At 53.1% G+C, this 18630-nt stretch overlaps 1 long non-coding RNA gene across 1 annotated transcript; it reads left to right on the top strand.

Annotated features, from left to right (window-relative positions):
• Positions 10297-18415, top strand: LOC100513133. The gene is made up of 2 exons (XR_115737.4): positions 10297-10917; positions 11109-18415. It is a non-coding gene; the product is annotated as an uncharacterized LOC100513133 (long non-coding RNA).

Genomic DNA, 18630 nt, shown 5'->3' with positions numbered 1-18630 from the left:
TGTGGCACTGGGTAGGGTCCTCCGCCTGGCCAGGATGGCGTGAGGCCACTTAGCAGACGCGCCCTGAGCCTGCACTTCTCGACCTTTAAGTGGGACGCAGAAGTGTACCCACCTCCCGGGGGCCGGCGTTGACGCGACAGGCGTTAGCTGTTTTCATCATCTCTGCGAGCCCCGTCCCTGGAAGGCTGACGGAGAGTGAGGTCCACGTGCAAAGCCGGGCCCTGCCGATGGCACGGACACCCCTACTCTGGTCAGGGCAGGGGGAGCGCCAACAGCCTGGGGCCCTTCCCCTCCTCGGGCAGGCCCCTCGGCCCTCGCCGCCTCTGCTAGTTTCCTCGGGCTGCGAGACCAGCCCACGCCCCGTGCTGGATGGCAGGGTCTGAAGTGAGTCTCACTGGCTGAGATCAAGGCATCAGCAGGACTGCATTCCTGGAAGCTCTGGGGAGAATCCATTTCCTTGGCCCGTGACCCCAACTCCAGATTCAAAGCCAGTGAAGGCGAGTGGGGTCCTCACAACCAGCCCTCCCCTTCCCTCTCCACATCTACCCCTGACTCCTTTTTTTTTTTTTTTTTTGTCTTTTTTAGGGTCATACCCATGGCACATGGAAGTTCTCAGGCTAGGAGTTGAATCAGAGCTACAGTCCCTGGCCTACACCACAGCCACAGCAACGTGGGATCTGAGCCACGTCTGCAATATACACCACAGCTCACAGCAATGCCGGATCTTTAACCCACGGAGCGAGGCCAGGGATCAAATCTGCATCCTCATGGGTCCTAGTGAGTTTTTGTTAACCACTGAGCCGCAAAGGGAACGCCAAAAGTTTATTTTAAAATACCAGCTGCTCTTGGGTTGCATGGAGAAGCAGGAGAGGCTTATCCCAACCAGCCGGCCACACACAGCCTGTCTCCACCAGCACTGGCTCCAGTGGCCCCCAGACCAGAAGAGGACGCCCAGCGGAGATGCCCACTGTCCCAGGGCAGTGAGACAGGGTCTGGTGTTCATAGTCCCCAGACACCCCCTAACTTCAGAGCTCACTAGAACAATCACCACAGGCGGTCCCATTGTTCCTTCTGAAGCTGGGGTATTTCTGGGTCATTCACCACCACTTACAGCCTCTGGGACACGCCCATAGGCCTTCCCAACCCCGGCCTCTGGGCAAGCTGGCACAGGCGGCTCAGGCCACACTGCAGCCCATCAGGAGACCAGCTCAGAGGAGTTCCCGTCGTGGCTCAGTGGTTGACAAATCCAACTGGGAACCATGAGGTTGCGGGTTTGATCCCTGGCCTCGCTCAGTGGGTTAAGGATCCGGCATTGCCGTGAGCTGTGGTGTAGGTTGCAGACTTGGCTCAGATCCTGCGTTGCTGTGGCTCTTGCATAAGCCAGAGGCTACGTCTCTGATTAGACCCCTAGCCTGGGAACCTCCATATGCCGTGGGTGTGGCCCTAGAAAACACACACACACACACACAAAGGAGGCCAACTCAGAGCCACCCACAGGAGGAGGGCTTGGCACTTCGTGCTGCGTGGCCCAGGAGCTGCTGGCACGCTGGGAGATCCAGGGAGGCCAGAGTCCCACTGGATCCAGAAAGGCTGCAGCTGGGGAACCCAGGGAGGTTATGCCCTCAGTATGAAAAAACAACAGCCCAAGGGACAAGATCAGATAAAGCTCGGGAAGGAGAGGGCTGGAGTGACGGTGCCAGGGACCTCTGACAAGTGTTGGTGAGAAGTTCTCCAAGCCCCTGCACAGGGAGTTGCAGAATTCAGGACCAAGTTGCTCAAGAGTCCAGTCAGCTTTTCAAGGGGACACTGGGGGTGGAAACACAAAGGGCAGGAAATCAAGCTACTTGGCACATACACAATGGCCCTGACAGCTGTGCAGGCCACACCTAACATGAGACAAAGGGGAACAGACAACAGATGGGGTGGCAGCCAGAGATCAAGGAAGGCTTCCTGGGGGAGGGGGCCTGAGTGGTTCGATAGGATAGAGACAAGTGGAGCAGAGTGAGATGGCAAGGGGTAGAACACGGGAGCCAAGCAAAGCCTGACCGTGACCTTGATCTTGATGGTCACCGAAAGCCCCAAGCCAAGGAAGTGCAGACCTCAGAACAGACTTTCACTGCTCCTCCTTCTCCCAGGCCAGAAGGATGCTTCAGATCCATCCAGCACTTTCTCCCTGACAAAAATCAACTCATTCCAGAGAAGGGAGGCAGGTTACCCAACATCACCCAGAACTGGGGTGCTGGGGCCTGGATCAGGGCCCGGGAATGTGTTTTTTTTTTTTTTTTTTTTTTTTGGCTGTAGCTATAACATGCAGAAGTTTCTGGGCCAGGGATTGAACGTGTGGCACAGCAGCGATATGCTAGATCCTTAACTCGCTGAGCCACCAGGCAACTCCAGGACTTCTGTTTTAAATAGCAAGCCTGGTGCCCCGTGGCTCCCGGCCTTTCAAAGGGGGAGGGAGGGCGGGGTTTGATTTGGGAGTTAGTGCAAGTCACTGCCCACAGGTTGTGGGTCCAGCTGTGGCCGGCAGGGGGCAGTCGAGCCTGCCCTTTTCTCCTCCAGCTTAGCTGCAGAGGTTGTGATCCTGCCCGGATCTATGCAGCCATGAACCAGGGCAGAGTCAGGGGGGCTGGCGGCTGGCACTACATGCCCACCCCCCTCTCAGAGCGGGTGCCTTGGCTCCTGACCACTACCACCCGCCTCTGGGCCATGATCGGGGGTCCTGAACCTCCGAAAGCACCTGCCTCCCCCGCCCCATTCCCAGTTGACGAGAGGATCCACTTTTTCCAAAGATCAGAATCCATGTTCCCAAAACAGATTCTGCTTTGGAATTTTTTTTGGGGGGAGGGGCTTTGTGAAATGACAACCAAGTCAAAATATTTAAAACTAGGGGTGGGAAATTCCTGGTGGTTTGGCAGGTTAGGGATCTGTTCTTGGAGTTCCTGTTGTGGCTCAGTAGGTTGAGAACCGGACTAGTATCCATGAAGATGCAGGCTCAATCCTGGCCTCGTTCAGTGGGTTAAGGATCCAGTGTTGCCGTGAGCTGTGACATAGGTCGCAGATGCAGCTTGGATCCCGAGTTGCTCTGGCTGTGGCATAGGCTGGCAGCTGCCGCTCCAATTCAACCCATAGTCTGGGAACTTCCACATGCTGTAGGTGCAGCCCTAAAAAAAAGAAAAAAGAAGAAAACGGATCTGTCCTTATCACTGCTATGGCTCCGGATCAATCCATGGCCAGGGGAACTTCTTCATGTTGCACCCCCAAAAAAATTAAAAACCTAGGGCTGTTGGGGGGAATCCACTGAGTGGAGTGGGTAGACCCTTGGAGCTACTCCTCTCTCTCCTGCTCTGCCCCTTGCCCACAGGAGCTGACAGTCCCAGGCCCCTGCCAACAGGCCCCTCCCCCTGCCCAGCAGTCCAGTTCTTCCAGCACCTCCCCTCCCCCACCCATACGGACCCCTCCAGCTATTTCCACCCACCCCCCACATCCGAGACATAAGGAAATTCCCAGGCTAGGGGTTGAATGGGAGCTGCAGCTGTCGGCCTACACCACAGCCACAGCAATACCAGACCTGAGCCGCATCTGCGACCTACACCGTGGCTCAGGCAAGGCCTGATCCTTAACCCACTGAGCAAGGCCAGGGATAGAACCTGCATCCTCACGGATAGTAGTCAGGCTCGTTACTGCTGAGCCAGGACGGGAACTCCCAGCTATTATTATTATTTTTGTTTTGTTTTTTGCTTTTCAGAGCTGCACCCGTGGCATATGGAGATTCCCAGGCAAGGGGTCTGATCAGAGCTGTAGCTGCTGGTCTATGCCACAGCCACAGCAACACCAGATCCGAGCTGCATCTGCGAACTACACCACAGCTCATGGCAACAACCGGATCCTTAACCCACTGGGCAAGAACAAGGATCGAACCCGCGTCCTCATGGATACTAGCCAGGTTTGTTAACTGCTGAGCCACAACGGGAACTCCCCATGTATAATATAACTTATGTATTTATAATATATATAGTTTATGTATAATATTATTATGTATATATTTTTTTTCGAATTCTCTTCCCTTCTAGATTACTACAAAATATTGAGCATGGCCCCCGTGCCATACAGCAGGTCCTTGTTGGTTCTCTGTTTTACATATAGGAGTGCGTATATGTTAATCCCAGACTCCTCATTTATCCTCCCCTTCCCCGCAGCTATTTCACTCTACTCGTCACGGGTATAATGTGCAAGTGGGAGAATAATAACAGTCCCAGCTCTTCCCAGGACTTCCATGTCGCCGGCCTGTTTGATCTTGGCATTTGGTGGAGAGGGGGTGGTGACCGCTGACGCTCCGGGCTGGTAGGAGCAAAGGCCTCCCCCACAGCTTCAAGGTCGGCAGCCTCCAGGGGCACATGAACCCCTCAGGGGTTCACGCTGCCCACAGAAGCCCCGGCACCACCTGGGTCTCTCACAGGTGCCACTTGGGCAGGTCTAGGGGAGTCAGAACAGAAAAGGGCAGAGGTTCAAGGGTGGTCTGAACAACCCGTGCTCCAGTGGGGTCACTGTGGGGGCGAGAGAGGCTCAGGCCTGGGGACCTTTCCAGCCTCAGGGACACCAGCAGAAGTGAGCTCCGGTGGGGGGCTGCAGGCAGCCTGGGAGGAGAGGGTCCCTGGGGGGGCTGTGCAGACCTAGGCCTGGGAAGGGGCGGCTTTCAGCACCACCAGGTTGCTCACCCAGAGGAGCTGTCACCAAGGTTCCTGGTGGGTGAGGCTTGCGGCGAGGCTGGTGAGATGGACACGGGCCAAAGGGTGGGGCCCCCCAAAGCTGGGACTTGCTCCGTCAGCAACAGGGGGCCTGCCCGAGGACGTCTGGGGCCACTGGTGGGGCGACAGTGGTCCAGGGAGGCAAGGCTTGTGGGACCGGGTACCTCATTCCACAGGCCTTCCTGCTGCTCCCCGTCGGTGCTTGGCACTCGGGAGGGGGGACAAGAGAGTCTGGTGAGCAGGGCTTTCTGGACACAGGGAGGCGACCATGAGCCAGTGAAGGAGTTGGCAGGAAAAGGGCAACGTGAGCTCCAGGCAGCAGGCCGGCTCGTGCAAGGCTGGGGAGCGGGGCTGGGCACCAGGGCCCCCCTGATGCCTCTGTACACGGCAGAGCGTCCCAAAGAGCTGGATGAAGGCGACTGATGGCGTTGCAGTTAGTTCCTGGAGCCACGGCTCGCCCAAGGCCTGGCGCTAGAAGCAGGGGGCTCCCAGTTGGGGGGCCCTTGGAACCCCAGAGGAGGCATAGGTCACACATATGAGAGCCCCCTCCTAACAGGATCACCTCCCTGCCTGTCCCGCCTTTTCTTTTTTTCCTTTTCCAGCCTCCCCAAGGCACATGGAGTTCCCAGGCCAGGGAGCATCGGATCCAAGATGCAGTCACAGCATAAATTGCGCTGCAACAATGCTGGATCCTTAACCCACTGCGCCAGGATGGAACCTGAGACCCAGTGCTCCCAAGACACTGCCGGATCCCGTTGTGCCACAGCGGGAACTCCTGTCCCTCTCTCTTTTGGACACACATGGGCTCCCAAAATGAGAGCAGGAAATGCAGGTGGACTGGCCCACTTCCTCCTCTGCCTTATAAACCGGGAGAACCAACCCCTGACACCCTCCCCCTCAAACGCCTTCTGCCACGTCCGCCAAGAGAGGCTCCCCTGTCTCCCTGAGCTGCACCAGCCATTTCCTGGGAGCTGCTGGGCCCCCGGCCACAGGGAACAGCAGTCCCCCCACCCCGACCCCACCACCCTCTCCATATGTCCTGACTTGGGAGTCCGGGGTGGACGGGACCCCAGATCCGGGCCCGCCACCTGTTTTGTGGGCCTGCTGTTGACCTGGGAACTCATTTCCTTCCTCCGATCAGCCCAGAAACATCACAAATATTGACCGAGAGCCTCACAGTGGGCACAACTGTTTGGTCAACACATTTATCAAGATCCGCTCCACGCCAGGGCCGTCTCGGGGACTGCCAGCTCAGAGGCCCAGGGGAGGACAAACAGACGGAAGGCCCTCCCTTGAGGAGCTCACGTCCCAGCAGGACGGGGTGGGGATGGAGTCTCACTGGGAAGGTGACCTCCAGGCAGAGCCACTGGGTTAAGTGCTTCCAGGCAGACTCTTTTGTTAAAGCGAGGAGGTGAGAACAGGGAAAGCCGGCTGGAGAGCTGACGAAGGGCCTGCCCGGGGGCCTGCAGCAGGGTGGGCCAGACCAGGCTGGGGCCCAGCTTCCTGCCAGGGCAGGAGAGGCCAGTGGGGGCTGGGCGGAGGTCCGGGTTGTTCCCGCTGGGCCGCTGGGAGGCGAGCCAGGGCAGGAAGGGCTCCCGGCCAGCACGCAGTGACTGTGCACTTCCTTACCCAGGCCCTGAAACCCGGGCCCTGGGGCTCTGAAGGGAGAGGCCCAGGCCGAGGGGCTCCTGGGAGGGGGAGAGTCGAAATCTCGGCACCAGTGCCAGACAGAAGCACGGAGACAGTTGGAGGAAGCAGAAAAAGCAGCTTTAACTGCCAGGCAAAGAGGGAACACACAGCAGGCTGGTGCCGCCCTCGGAGGGGACTGTGAGGAGTCCTACAGTGTCCGAGGAGCCGGCCGTGGTCAGCTCCTGGACATGCTCCTGATTGGTGGGTGGGGAGGTCATTGGGAGTCGGCAGCTTTAACGTGCTGGTTCCATCGGGTCTGGGGTCTACGTGCTGTGGGCAGCATCGAGTTAGGTGGTTTCTTCCAAACGGTGGGAGCTTCAGCACCTGCAAAACAGCTCCAGGGTCATGGCTCAAAATATTATCTATAGGCTTTGGTTTTCTTTCTTTATCTTTCTTTTTTTTTTAATTTCTTTTTAAGGCTGCACCCACAGCATATGGAAGTTCCCGGTCTAGGGGTCAAATCAGAGCTGCAGCCACTGGCCCACACCACAGCCACAGCCACGCCAGATCTGAGCCAAGTCTGTGACCTCAGCCACAGCTCACGGCAATGCCACGTCCTTAACCCACTGCTCGGGGTCAGGGATTGAACCTGCATCCTCCTGGGTACTAGTTGGTTGTTGACCTGCTGAGCCACAATAGGAACTCCTATCTAAAGTCTCTGAGGAACTGAAGGTCCTTGACTTTGTTGAATGGCTGAGCTGTTATTACTGTTTTCTTTGTTTTTTTTTTTTTTTTTTTTTCATTCCCTGATTAAATTGGTTCGTTCAAGTTTTTCTATAGCTAAAAAGGCAAGCGGAGGAGATGAGTGGGGGTCTATTCTGGGAAGGCCTCCCAGGGTCCTGCTCCGTTACAAGTCCAAGGTGACCCAGGAGGCCACAGCTCTAGTACTGGGCCTGTGAGAGACGGGAGCAGGGTTCTGGCACATTCTCTAGTGGTGGCAGCAATATCATCACCCTCCTACCCATCTTGACCCTAAAGCACCAGCCCTTTCTCGCCCCTCTTCTCTCTCCTGGGACCCGTCCTGGGCTGATGTGTTTTCAGGAAAACAAAACTAAGCAGGCTTCAGAACGAGAAGGGAAGGCAATCCTGGCTGTGAGAAAGGACTTGGAGCCCTGGCCCTGACCCTGAAATCCGGATGTTGCCCAAGGGGTCCTCCCCCCCCCCCGTCCCCCCAGCCATGAGCCCCTCAGGGCACTGCCCCAGGAAGAGCAGGTCTCAACCACCCCCCGGGTGGGGCAGGCCTCTCATCACCCAGCCCCACCCAGGGACCAAAGTTCTCTTGTTTACTGCCGTTTCCTGGAACAGCTTGTTTTGCTCAGGAGAAATCTGCTGACGCACTGGCTGCCCTGCCCTCCTCTCTGTAAAAATACTCCCGAGGTATTTTCAGCCTTATTTGCAGAAAGAGGCAGGACCCGAGCCTTCCATTTGTCCATCTCACTGTAAGGACAGCCTTGGCCCCAAAGGCCGGACAGAGAGGTCCCTGTGTGGCTTTCTACCCTCATTCCTCCTCAGAGACAATCCAGCTCCAACAAAAGCTAGCCATGCTGCCCGGAGAGCTTCTAAGCCAGGGCCCATGGACACTGTGCCAATTTATCCTTGAAAATGGAGTGGGTGGTGGGACCCCTCCAGACACAGGGGCACAAAGGAAGGCCTTAGTTCCTTTCGTGTTGGAGAGTCCTAAGCAGCGCAGAATCCTAATGCTTTGTGCATTGCTAATTCCACCTACTCCTGCTCTTTTGAAAAATACAATCTAATACAGTTTGTTCCTGGGATTTGGGAATGACGTGTGGATGAGGAAGGTAATTAGACCAGAGAGAGAAAAAAGCAAGCTACAGGAGTTCTCTTGTGGCACAGTGGGTTAGGGATCCGGCGTTGTCACTGCCCTGGCTCAGGTTCACTCCCTGACCCAGCTATTTCTGCCTGCTGCAGACGTGGCCAAAAAAAGTAGCAAGCCACTCCGCAGTGACTACCTCCTCTCAGGCGCCTAGGAGATAAATAAAGGGCTGAGCCCACAGCTTGGCACTATGACACAGCAGGGAAGGCATTTGCTTGGGATTACACACACCTCCCAGCCTTTCTAGAACATTCTGACAGGCAAGTCCTTCTTTCCACACTGTTCTTTCAGGCCCAGTCTCCTCGACCCACCCCTGGACATGTTGCCAGGATGAGACGGATGAGGAAGATCTTGGGGAAGAGCAAACTGCCAGAATCTTTCCCTGAGCAGTCCTGTGAACAAGCCCTGGCTTGTCACCTACTTGACCTTCTGGGAGGAGGGTCACATGAGAGTCACCAGTTTTCTGAGAACACAGGGCGGGTGTGGCAGCTGGCCTGCCCCACCCGCAGATGCCATCTTGCAGAGGCAAGGGGGGAAAAAAAATCTTCCCCTTGTTGCCAAGGGAGCCTGTCATCACAGGCAGTTTGCTGGGGTGTGGGAGGGTATTCTGGGAGGCGACCTCTGGCAGGAGTTGGTCAGAGAAGCCATTCCCAGTTCTGGTTACTCTGACCACTGTCCTTCCAACGCCCTGCTGAAGGGGCCCAGGGCTGAAAGGAGGCCATACGGGGGGTGGGAGGGGAGCTGTCCTTCCTCTTTCTTCTAGCCCCACACTGGCACAGGAAATGCCAACTACCAATTCTGAAATTCTCCCCAAGCGCTCAGGCCCTTGGGGAGGGCCTGAGGGGATCAGAGCGTGCCTGGCTTGCTTTTGCCTTATTTTAGGAGACCCAGCCTGGGGGCCTACTCCCTGGGGGCAGACAGCAGGCAGCTTCCCCAGCAGCAGTCCTCAAACAGGCCCCCATCACAGACTGCAAACTGGCCTGGACAAACTAGTTTTTCCAAAAACTCTTTTTCCCCACTTCCCAATCCAGAAGTAAAGCGGGATTGAATGTCTATCTCTACCCTTGGGAACAGATGGCCAAGAAATGACACGTGTGTTGTTTTCTGCACAAACAAGATCTTGCTTTTCATTACTTTGCAACTGCCTTTTTCCATTTATTACATAATGAATAATCATAAAGTATTCTGTCCCAACAAGAACATCTTTTCTGATGAAACATTTCAAACCTCCAAGGCCTTGGTTAACTGAGAATAACAAAGCCATGATACATGCCCCTCAAGTTATCAAAAGGCAATGGGGGGGGAAATGTAACGTTTTAATTAACTTTTAAAAATAAAAATCACAACAGGGCTTCTTAACCAGAGACAGACACTAAGCACAGCTGCGGGTGCGGTTCTCCACAGGCAGCCCAGCTGCCAACCTGCCAACAGTGCCCACTCCCCTCCGGAGGGGCCCCGGCTCCAGCCTGGCGGGCCTGACGCCGCCCCGCCCCCGCCCGCGCGCCTTGGCGCTGACGTCACCTGCGATCACGAGGAGTCACGCGCCCCCCCACCCCCTCTCCCGGGAGTGATGCGTCCTCTGCAGAGATCCCTCCGCCGCCGCCGCCGCCTGGAATTTTCCAGACGCTCTGCCGGCCCTTCTTTCGGATTTCTCGGGAAAGGGTGACCTGAGGCAACCCCGGGCGGTCCCTTCTTCTTGAGAGGGCAGCTCCCAAGCCACCTCCCCTACCCATCCCCTAATTCCCCGGGCCCGTGAAAGAAAAGGGGACGTCTCCCCTTTTCCCCCTGGAATCCACCTCCCAAAGGGGACCTTGAGATGGGTCGTGGATCTCAGGAAGCACTGCTAAGGGGGGCGGGGATAACTGGGGCGTCTGAGAGGGCGGACAGCCCGGGACACCCGGTGCCACCCCGAGGCGTCTCCTCAGACAGGGTCAGGGAGGGACTTTTTTTCCGGTGGCGGTGGAGGAATCGTCCCGTTGAGCAATGCCCCGGGTGACGCGGCCGGGGCTATAAAAGCAAAAGTTGTGGCCCGTCCAGCAGGAGTTAGCCACAGGGAGGGCCGCGGGCCCGGGCTGAGTTGTGGGGGAGGAGGTGGCAGTTTAGGGCCTCAGGGGACAGATGGGGGCGGTGACAGAGTCAGAAGATACTGGCGGGCTGGGGGTGGGAGTGTGCCTGCTGGAGGCAGGTTAGAGGGGAGACTAGACCTTAGGGAAGTCTTGCAGGGCAGAGCTGCCTCGAAAGGGCCCGCAGGAACCCAGGGAGAGGAGCAGACTCCAGGCCTGGCTGTCGCTGCTGCCCGCTGGAGAAGGGGAACTTGACCCCTGGGAGGGGGCCGCTTCTGCGTAGGCTGGGCGGCCCCCTGTGCCCTGCTTTGTCTGAAGGAGGGAGGCAGAGACTGGAGGAGGCTGAGGGTCTCGCCACCCTTGCTGGAGGCGATATCTGGCCGTCGATGCCCTGAACATGAGCAAGAAGGCAGGCCGTGGGGTGCGGGGTCGCAGTTAGGCTGGGAAGGCAGCACTTGAACTTGTCAATACCAGCCGCCCCCTTTTTTTCCAGACAAAGGGGTGTGAGCCCGCCTGGGGATGAGGCCTGGTGTGGTGGCAACTGACCTTAGCTTCGCGGGGCTGACAGCTCCGGCCCAGGGCGGTATGTAATTCTGGCTCGACCTGGGACAGGGTCCAGCCAGGCCCAACCTGGCGGAGGCCAGGTCTGGGTGCGAGGGGGGTCTAGGGACTGCGTGAGGAGGTAAGGTGCCATGCTGAGCGGTGGCGCCTCGTGTGTGTCTTGACAGGCAGGGGCTGGAGGTGGACAAAATTGACCCACGCTTTATTTTCCAGGTGGCAGTGCTCCCTTTTGGACTTTTCCTGTAGGTTCCGTGCTAACCTCTTCTGTGAGCTCACTCTGCCCCTCCTCCTCCTCCTCCTCCCTTTAACTCCCTCGAGGTTCCCCATTGGCTTAAGCGTTGCTTCTGGTAATCTGGTAAGCCCGGGAAGTTGCTCCAGTCCCTGTTGGAGTCGGTACTGCTGGTAATCCTGAAGGAGGAGAGGCCTCCCCTGTTGAGACTCTGGGTGGGTGGGTGGCTTGCAGGTGGAGGGGGTGGGGCGTGGATGTGCACCCCCCGGGTGGGCCCGCGGCCATGGTACCAGCTGAAAGCTACGCAAATGCCCTCATAGATGGTGGTTTGTTGCTGTAGTGTTCATCATGGCGAGCTGATGGCACCAGGAGGATGGAGCCCCTGGCCAGTGTGAGTCCTAGCAGTGCAGGAGGGGAGACCCTGGAGGAGAGAGCCCGCCTAAATTGATGTCTGCAGATTGAATTTCCAGAGGCTTAGGAGGAGGAAGTTCTCCAATGTCCCGTGTCCAGGCCTTGGCTCAGGAAGCCCTGTATTCAGGAGGCCACCCTTTAAGGGTGTCATTGAGCTTGTGAGAGGGTGATGGTTCCAAGTCCCAAGCAGATGCATCCGGGGTCGTCAGCAGATGTGTTGAGTGTTTGATCCGGAGCACCAACCTCTGGGCACGTTGAATGCCAGCAGGCACCTCTCCTGTTCGGGGGTGGAGGTTTTCCGATGGCTGCGTCTTCTAATGCTTCCTGTCATGCTAGTTCTGTGCTACGAACCTTGCCTCCAGAAGACTCTTAAGATGTAGAACATTTTAACGCTGATGCCTCAACGCAGAGTGATGCCTGGTAGATGGAGCTTGCAGATGGAGCCCAGGGACCCTGTCATCTACTCACCTGCCTGCCCCAGCCTCGGTCGGAGGAATTCTTAGTGTGATGATGTAACCTGTGTGTCCAGAAAGTGTTTACTGTTGAAACGCCTTAGGCCAATACTCACAGGAAGCCACCTGGCAAACTGAGGGGGTCATTGTGTTGTGCTGTGGTCTGGGAGGGTACAAGGTGGTGCTGCCTAAGTGGGGATGGAAATGCAGGTCTGGTTTGGGCATCCCTACTACAAGAAGGGTGTGGTCAGGGTACTGATAGTGATCTCTGCTCCATCTTGGCCTATATACTTTTTAACTTGAATTTTATTTGATTAGATTTCAAAGTAATTTTAGTCTTCAAATGAGGGGACCCGGAGGTGAGGGATTGGGAGGGAGGGGATGATTTGGCCCTGGCGCTGGGGACGGGGAGGGGGGGAAAGAAAGGGAGAGGGTTGCGATTAGATGTGGGTTCTGTAGGGTGGGAGTGGTTGGGAGTGTGGGTCGGAGGGAATTTTCTGGAGAAAATATCAATAGGCAGAGCTCTGGGGAGTTACGTAGAGCTCGTGGGAGAAGAAAATGTTAGTTAATAGTAAATTGTTAACACTAGTTGTTGCTTGGAAGCGCAAAAGTTGCTTGCAAATTTTCTAAAATGCTTAGAACTCTTAATTGCAGGAAGGAAAGCAAAATTGTTTTGCTTTGCAAGATGGGGAGGACTGGGAAAGGTAACAGCCTGGTTATCAGTCACTTGAAAGACTGGTGTCAGGAACTTGCATCAGCAGATTAACATCTTTCACCGCTTTGCAAACTTCAAAGTGGTTTATCTGAATGTGTGCAGAATCCCGAGCAGTCTTAAGACTCTAAATACCCAAATTGGGGGCTTTTGAAGTATTATGTTTCAGATTTTGGTGTGCACTTAAAAGATGGTCAGATGGACTTTTCTGGGTTTGTAACATCTTAGCTGAGGTTTTGCAATTGAAAACTTGAGCAGAGTGAAAATGGTTTCTAGAGGAATTCCGCATGTCATCTCCTGCCTTATTAAACACATCTCTTGTCTTTGTGATTGGTACTAGTACCAGCAGAAGTTTTTCCTGTTAACCTTTTTGTCCTTGTTGTGACAAGAAGAACGTAGTAACCTTGTGACCGCTGTCGTCACTGTATGTTTGGTAGCAAATAGTCCATGTATCCTTGATAAGGTTTCAGTTCATAATCCGCTGTATCTTTAGTTTGAATGTTTGTGCTTTTTAAGTGACCCAGTACTTCATGTGGGAAACTATTAAACCAAAATCAGTTTTGGAAATGAGAACAAAACTAGGGCTGGGCAAGTGCTTTAGATACGGTCTGTAAAAATCCAGGGGAAGATCTGAACTCTTATGATACTTGTTTCTGAGATGCACCTATTTAATTGGTAAAGTAACAGCTGTGGCTTTTTATCATCTCCCTTTTCCCCTTAAATTTACTTTGAAAATTTTAAATCCCCACTACTTATTACCCTTGGGAGTTACGTCTTCTGGGTTCTTTGGTGATGTTTAAAAATATGTTGACATGTAGTTCAATTCTTAACCTGTGACTTGGGCATGATGCGGTGACTCATTGGAATTTGAAGAGCACCAGTCACGCGTGTCGGGAAATATGTTGCGTTATGCTGTTGTGAAATCGAAACTGTAAAAGTAGGTGGTGAAAATCACGTCTCTGTTGCTCTGTGTGGTGAGAACCAGTCCTGTTGCATCATGTATGATGACTAATCATTTTTCTTCCCCTTCACAGCACAAATAAAGGTTTGAGTTCTAAACTCATTGGCATTGTATCCCTATGTTATATTTTTCCACCTTGATCTTGTCTGTGTATCAAGTTGCCTTCATCGTGAATTGAACGTATCTTCATATTAATATAGCTTTAGGCCTGGATTCACTTTTTAGTAGCTCCAGGTTGAGGTCATTCAATGGAGTGTGGGAACCTCCAGCAGAGCTGGTGTGTTCTGAAAGGTCTGTAAACGGGCGGGTGGGGAGGGAGCTCTGCTCACTGCGGGTGTGTGAAGATTCTGCAGGATGTGACGTCACCCCGCCAAGCCAATGAGGGGCCTGTCAGGGTGGGGGGCACTTTCTAGTGGCCTGGAGTTCCACCGGGTCATATTTCCAGGTGGTATCGTCCGAAGGAGGACCTCTATTCCTGTTGGCTTCAAGGAGTAGGAAGGACAATATAATACTTATATTTGTCTTTGGGGAGCCTACCATGTACCTGGGGTTTGGGTTTAAGCACATAATTCTCATTTTACTGAAGGATTGGGCTTAAGTTTTTTTGGGTGAGTGATGCAGGGGTTGGGTTCAGTTGTGTAACTGTTGTGCTAAGCTGGCCAAGAGGGTGTGAGTAGAAGCACTTGGACCAGATTGATCCTGCGTCCTGGGAGCTCTTCTGCTGCAGTTCTTTAGGGCTGTAAGGTGACCAACTTAGGGCTCAGAAGAAAACCCACTGGCAGCCTCTGCTGAGAAGGCTTGTTTCCAAGGGCGTGGGAAGGGGAAGAAAGACCTGACATGAGCCAGGCGTGACCACCCCAAGGAGGTGGGAGAGCGCTGTCGGCCTCACTCCCTCCTGTTTGTCGGCCTCCTCGGTCCTCGTGAGCCCTCATGTGTTTGCTGCTGAGAAATGACTTGGGTGCCCACCAGCAAGCTGCCTGTCAGGGTGCGTGGCTCTGCTGGGAGTGGGTGCCGCTGGCCAGGTCCCGGGAGCCCCTCCGTGCTCGCAGGCCCGTCCCTTGATCCCCAGCACAGTTGAAGGCTTCCTTTCCTGCGTCCTTTACCTTTTTGCCTTTTGCCCAGCCTTCCACCTGCCTGGCCCTCTTTTCAGAGCTTGTTTCTCCCCTGGTCCTGATACAGTGATTCCTAAACTCTTGCTTCCAACCTTGACGGACACTGCTACAAACATCTGTGTGCCGTCTCCTAGGGACTGCGTGTGTTCAGTGAGAAAAGAATTTCCCAGCAGGGGTGTAAATGTTTGTCATTGGAAGGGCTTATAACACGGGGCTGCTAACAGGACCAGGGCAGGTAGTTGAGAGCTGCATGTGCGCCCTCCAGGCCTCTGCCCGGTCTTCACCCCCACTTATCCTCAGGTAGCAGGTGTTGGCTGTGTGGGCCCTTGCTAAGCAGCGTGCTTGCTCACGCGTCGATCTGAATCCAGCCTTTCCTCTCAACTCCCAGAGGCGGCGGATGGTGCGGTGAAATTCAGTGAGGGGGGGTTGTAGCCATGGGTAGAAACTGCAGAAATGGCCTGTGTTACAGAAGGGATTGGACGGTAACGGCCCCACCACACACACCCTATTGACTGCTCCTGGTTTGTCTGACTGACCATGGCCGGGGCCTCCTAGGACCTCTTCTCTCTCTACAGATCAAGTTTCTGGAGGACATGTTAACCTCTCGCCTTGAGCAGTGCTTGTTTTTGTGCTGTGCTGATATTAAATGAAAGGCCAAATGAGGCTTCAGATGTGTGTGGTATGTGTTATGTGTTCATATTTAACACAAAAATAGAGTGATGCAGTCTGGAAGTGGCAAGAGGAAGATACCAAAATAACCCCAAATCAGGAAGATGTGAAGCTGTGTGTCTCAGGGAGTGTGGCCTTGACCACCTGGTTGGCCAGGTAGGACACTGCTGGAAGCCCTCCGAGCCCCGCAGCTCTGTACCGCCGAAGCTCTTTTCTTTTAAATAACTCTCAGTTAAGTTCTCTTGTTGTGAAGGAAGTTTATTGTGAGGTTTACGAATAAGAAAACTTATAAGCAAAATCCTCAGTAATCTTCCATTGACAATTGTTTTGGCATATTTGCTTCTAGAGTTTTCTTCCTATGCATAGGTTATATGCCTTTTTAAACAAAAAAGGAATTCTGCTGTAAATTGTTTTGCAATTCCTCTTAATGTACAATGAGTATCTTGTTGCTGGAAACATCTCTTGTGGTGTCGTAATATTCCATTGTATCCATTTAAACAATCTTGTTTAGATGACAGACAAGTCATTTTCCAGTTTTTTTTTTTGCCCCCTTAGGAAGTAAGGCTTTCTGACTGTTCCTGTAGCTCAAACTGTATCACACCGGGTGATCTTTCTTTGGGCGACATGAATGCATTTCTGCATGTGAGTTGCCTTGTCCACCTTCTTAAGACTTTAGTTCATATTGTTAAACTGTCCTCCTGGGAGGGGTTTTCTCAGGGAGCTTCTCACTGTTGGGGTGAACCCAGCGCTGTCTCCCCGTTCCTCAGCCTGGGTAGCGCGCTAAGAACCTTTGCTCCCTGGGTGGGTCCAGGCGTTACCCGTGGGTGTGGGCACAGCTGTGACCTGAACATCTGCAGTGTTGTTTGTGCACCTGTGTGCCTTTCCACTTCTTAATGGCTCATTTTTCTATTAATCTGTGAAAGCATATGTATTAACAGTGCATTATGGTTGATGCAGGTATTTTTTGCAGTTTACAGATTGCCTTTTCATTGGTGTATTGTGTTTCAAACATAACAAAAGTTACTTTTTTCTGAAGTTGTTCTTTATGCTTTCTGTGCTCGTGCTATGCTTAGATCACTCACCCCCGAAGTGTGTTAATCTTACTCTGTATTATTTTGTGACACTTGTACGGTCCAGTTTGTTAACATTTAAACACACAATCCACCTGGAGTTTGTAGTGCAGCCTGTGTGTGTGGCTGGGGAGGCCTGATGCCCCCTCAGAACCCCTGAGCCTGCTTTCTCCAGGCACCCACCTCATCTTAACGTTTGAGACCATCAGGCAGCCCTGGTCGAGGGCGGGTGGCCAAGAGCAGGGGCAGACGGACAGATCTGGTTCCACTCCTGCCTGGGGAGCTTTACGACTGGGAGCAAATGACTGAGCCTGGCCACGCCCGGGAAGTGGGGGTGAAGGTCGTGTATCTGGTGCACAGCGACTGCTCACTCAGTGTCGCAGCGATGCTTCCTCTCCCTCACTGGCCAGCCTCAGACCCAGCCGCTTCCTCCCGGGTCCCTCTCCCCAGCCTCTAGTGGCCTGTCTGCCTTGCTCTGGGCCTTTGAGGTAGTGGGAGTCTGTGGGCCTGTCCTGGCCTCTTCCGGTTTTACTCTCAGTTTTGTTTCCATTCACATTTTCCGGTATCAGCGGAGTCCACAAATGCATTGAAAATGGCTCTTAGGGCTGTTAATTCTTCCGCGGGAATTCCATGGAAGGCTTCCAGAGGCCTGTAAGTGCTTGAAACTGTGTGTGTGTATATGTGTGTATGTATATTATATATATATATATAATATTTTTTTCCCTGTGGATGGAAAGCATAAGCTTGCTGAAGGGGTCCAAGACCTCGATATCACCAATAAACAATTGTGTTACTGTATCCGTTGCGCTTACACTGTGGGATGTTGAACTGATTTCTTAAGGTGTAAAGTGTTTTGACTGTTTTCACTTGTGCTGCTGTGATTGTGCATCTCTCTAAATTTTGTGAAAATATCTAAATATGTATTGGTACAAATACATACATCCTGCCTGTTCCCTAAGGGGGCCTTGCCTGGTCACTGAGCATGTGTGGTCTTAGAACTCTTGCCACAGCCTCGCAGCTGCTCTAGAAACCTTGCACTTGCTCTTGTGAGAATATCTGTTTCCCTTCATAACTGCCTATGTGAGGTTTTTCTGTTTTATTTATTGTATGGTAAAATACACACAACACAAATGTCACCATCTTAACCATTTTAACGTGTACAATTCAGTAGCGTTAAGTTTATTCACGTTGTTGTGAATATAACCAATCCCCGAAACTTTCTCAGCTTGCAAAATTGAAACCTCTGTGCCCCTGAAACTCCTCATTCCCTTCTCCCCCAGCCCTGGCGGCCACCATTCTACTTCTCTGTTTCTATGGGTTCGACAACTTTAGGCACCTCTTATTAAGTGGAACCATATAGTGTTTGTCTTGTCGGCACTGGCTTATTTTACTCCGTGATCTCCTCTAGGTTCGTGTGTGTTATTCCACATATCAAGATGCTTCCCTTTGTAGAAGAGCGTCCCGTGGTACGCGCGCCACGTCTTATCGATCCATTCAGCCATCCGTGAGCACCTGGCTTGTTCCACTTCTGTTACTGTGAATAATGCGCTTATGAACATGGGTGTACAAATACCTTTTGGAGACACTGCTTTCAGTTCTTTGGGGGTATATAGGTGGTATTGCTGCATTTTGGAGGGAACTGCCATACTGTTTTCCATAACAGCTACACCATTTTACCCTCCTCCCAACAGTTGACAAGGGTTCCCATTTTCCGCTTCTTCACCAGTGCTTGTTTCTTTATAGCAGCCTGATGGGTATGAAGGATTTCATGGTGGTTTTGCTTTGAACTTCCCTCATAATTAGTGGTGTTGAACATCTTTCCAAATGCTAGTTGGTCATTTGTGTATCAGCTTTGAAGAAATGCCTCTTCAGGTCTTTTGCCCATTACAAAAAAAACAAAACAGGTTTTTTGGGTTTTGATTTGTGGGAGTTATTTATATATTCTGATACTAACCCTTCATTAGATAAGTGGTTTACAAAAATTGTTTCCATTTCAGAGTTGCCTTTTCACTATTGATTGTGTCTTTTGATGCTTTTAATTTCGATGTAATTCAGTTTATCTGTTTTTACTTTTGTTACCTGTGCTTTTGGTGTCATGTCCAAGAAAATGTTGCCAAAT

This window comes from Sus scrofa, chromosome 2, assembly GCF_000003025.6.
Source record: "Sus scrofa isolate TJ Tabasco breed Duroc chromosome 2, Sscrofa11.1, whole genome shotgun sequence".
NCBI lineage: Eukaryota > Metazoa > Chordata > Mammalia > Artiodactyla > Suidae > Sus > Sus scrofa.
This window is presented reverse-complemented; position numbering and strand designations above follow the sequence as displayed.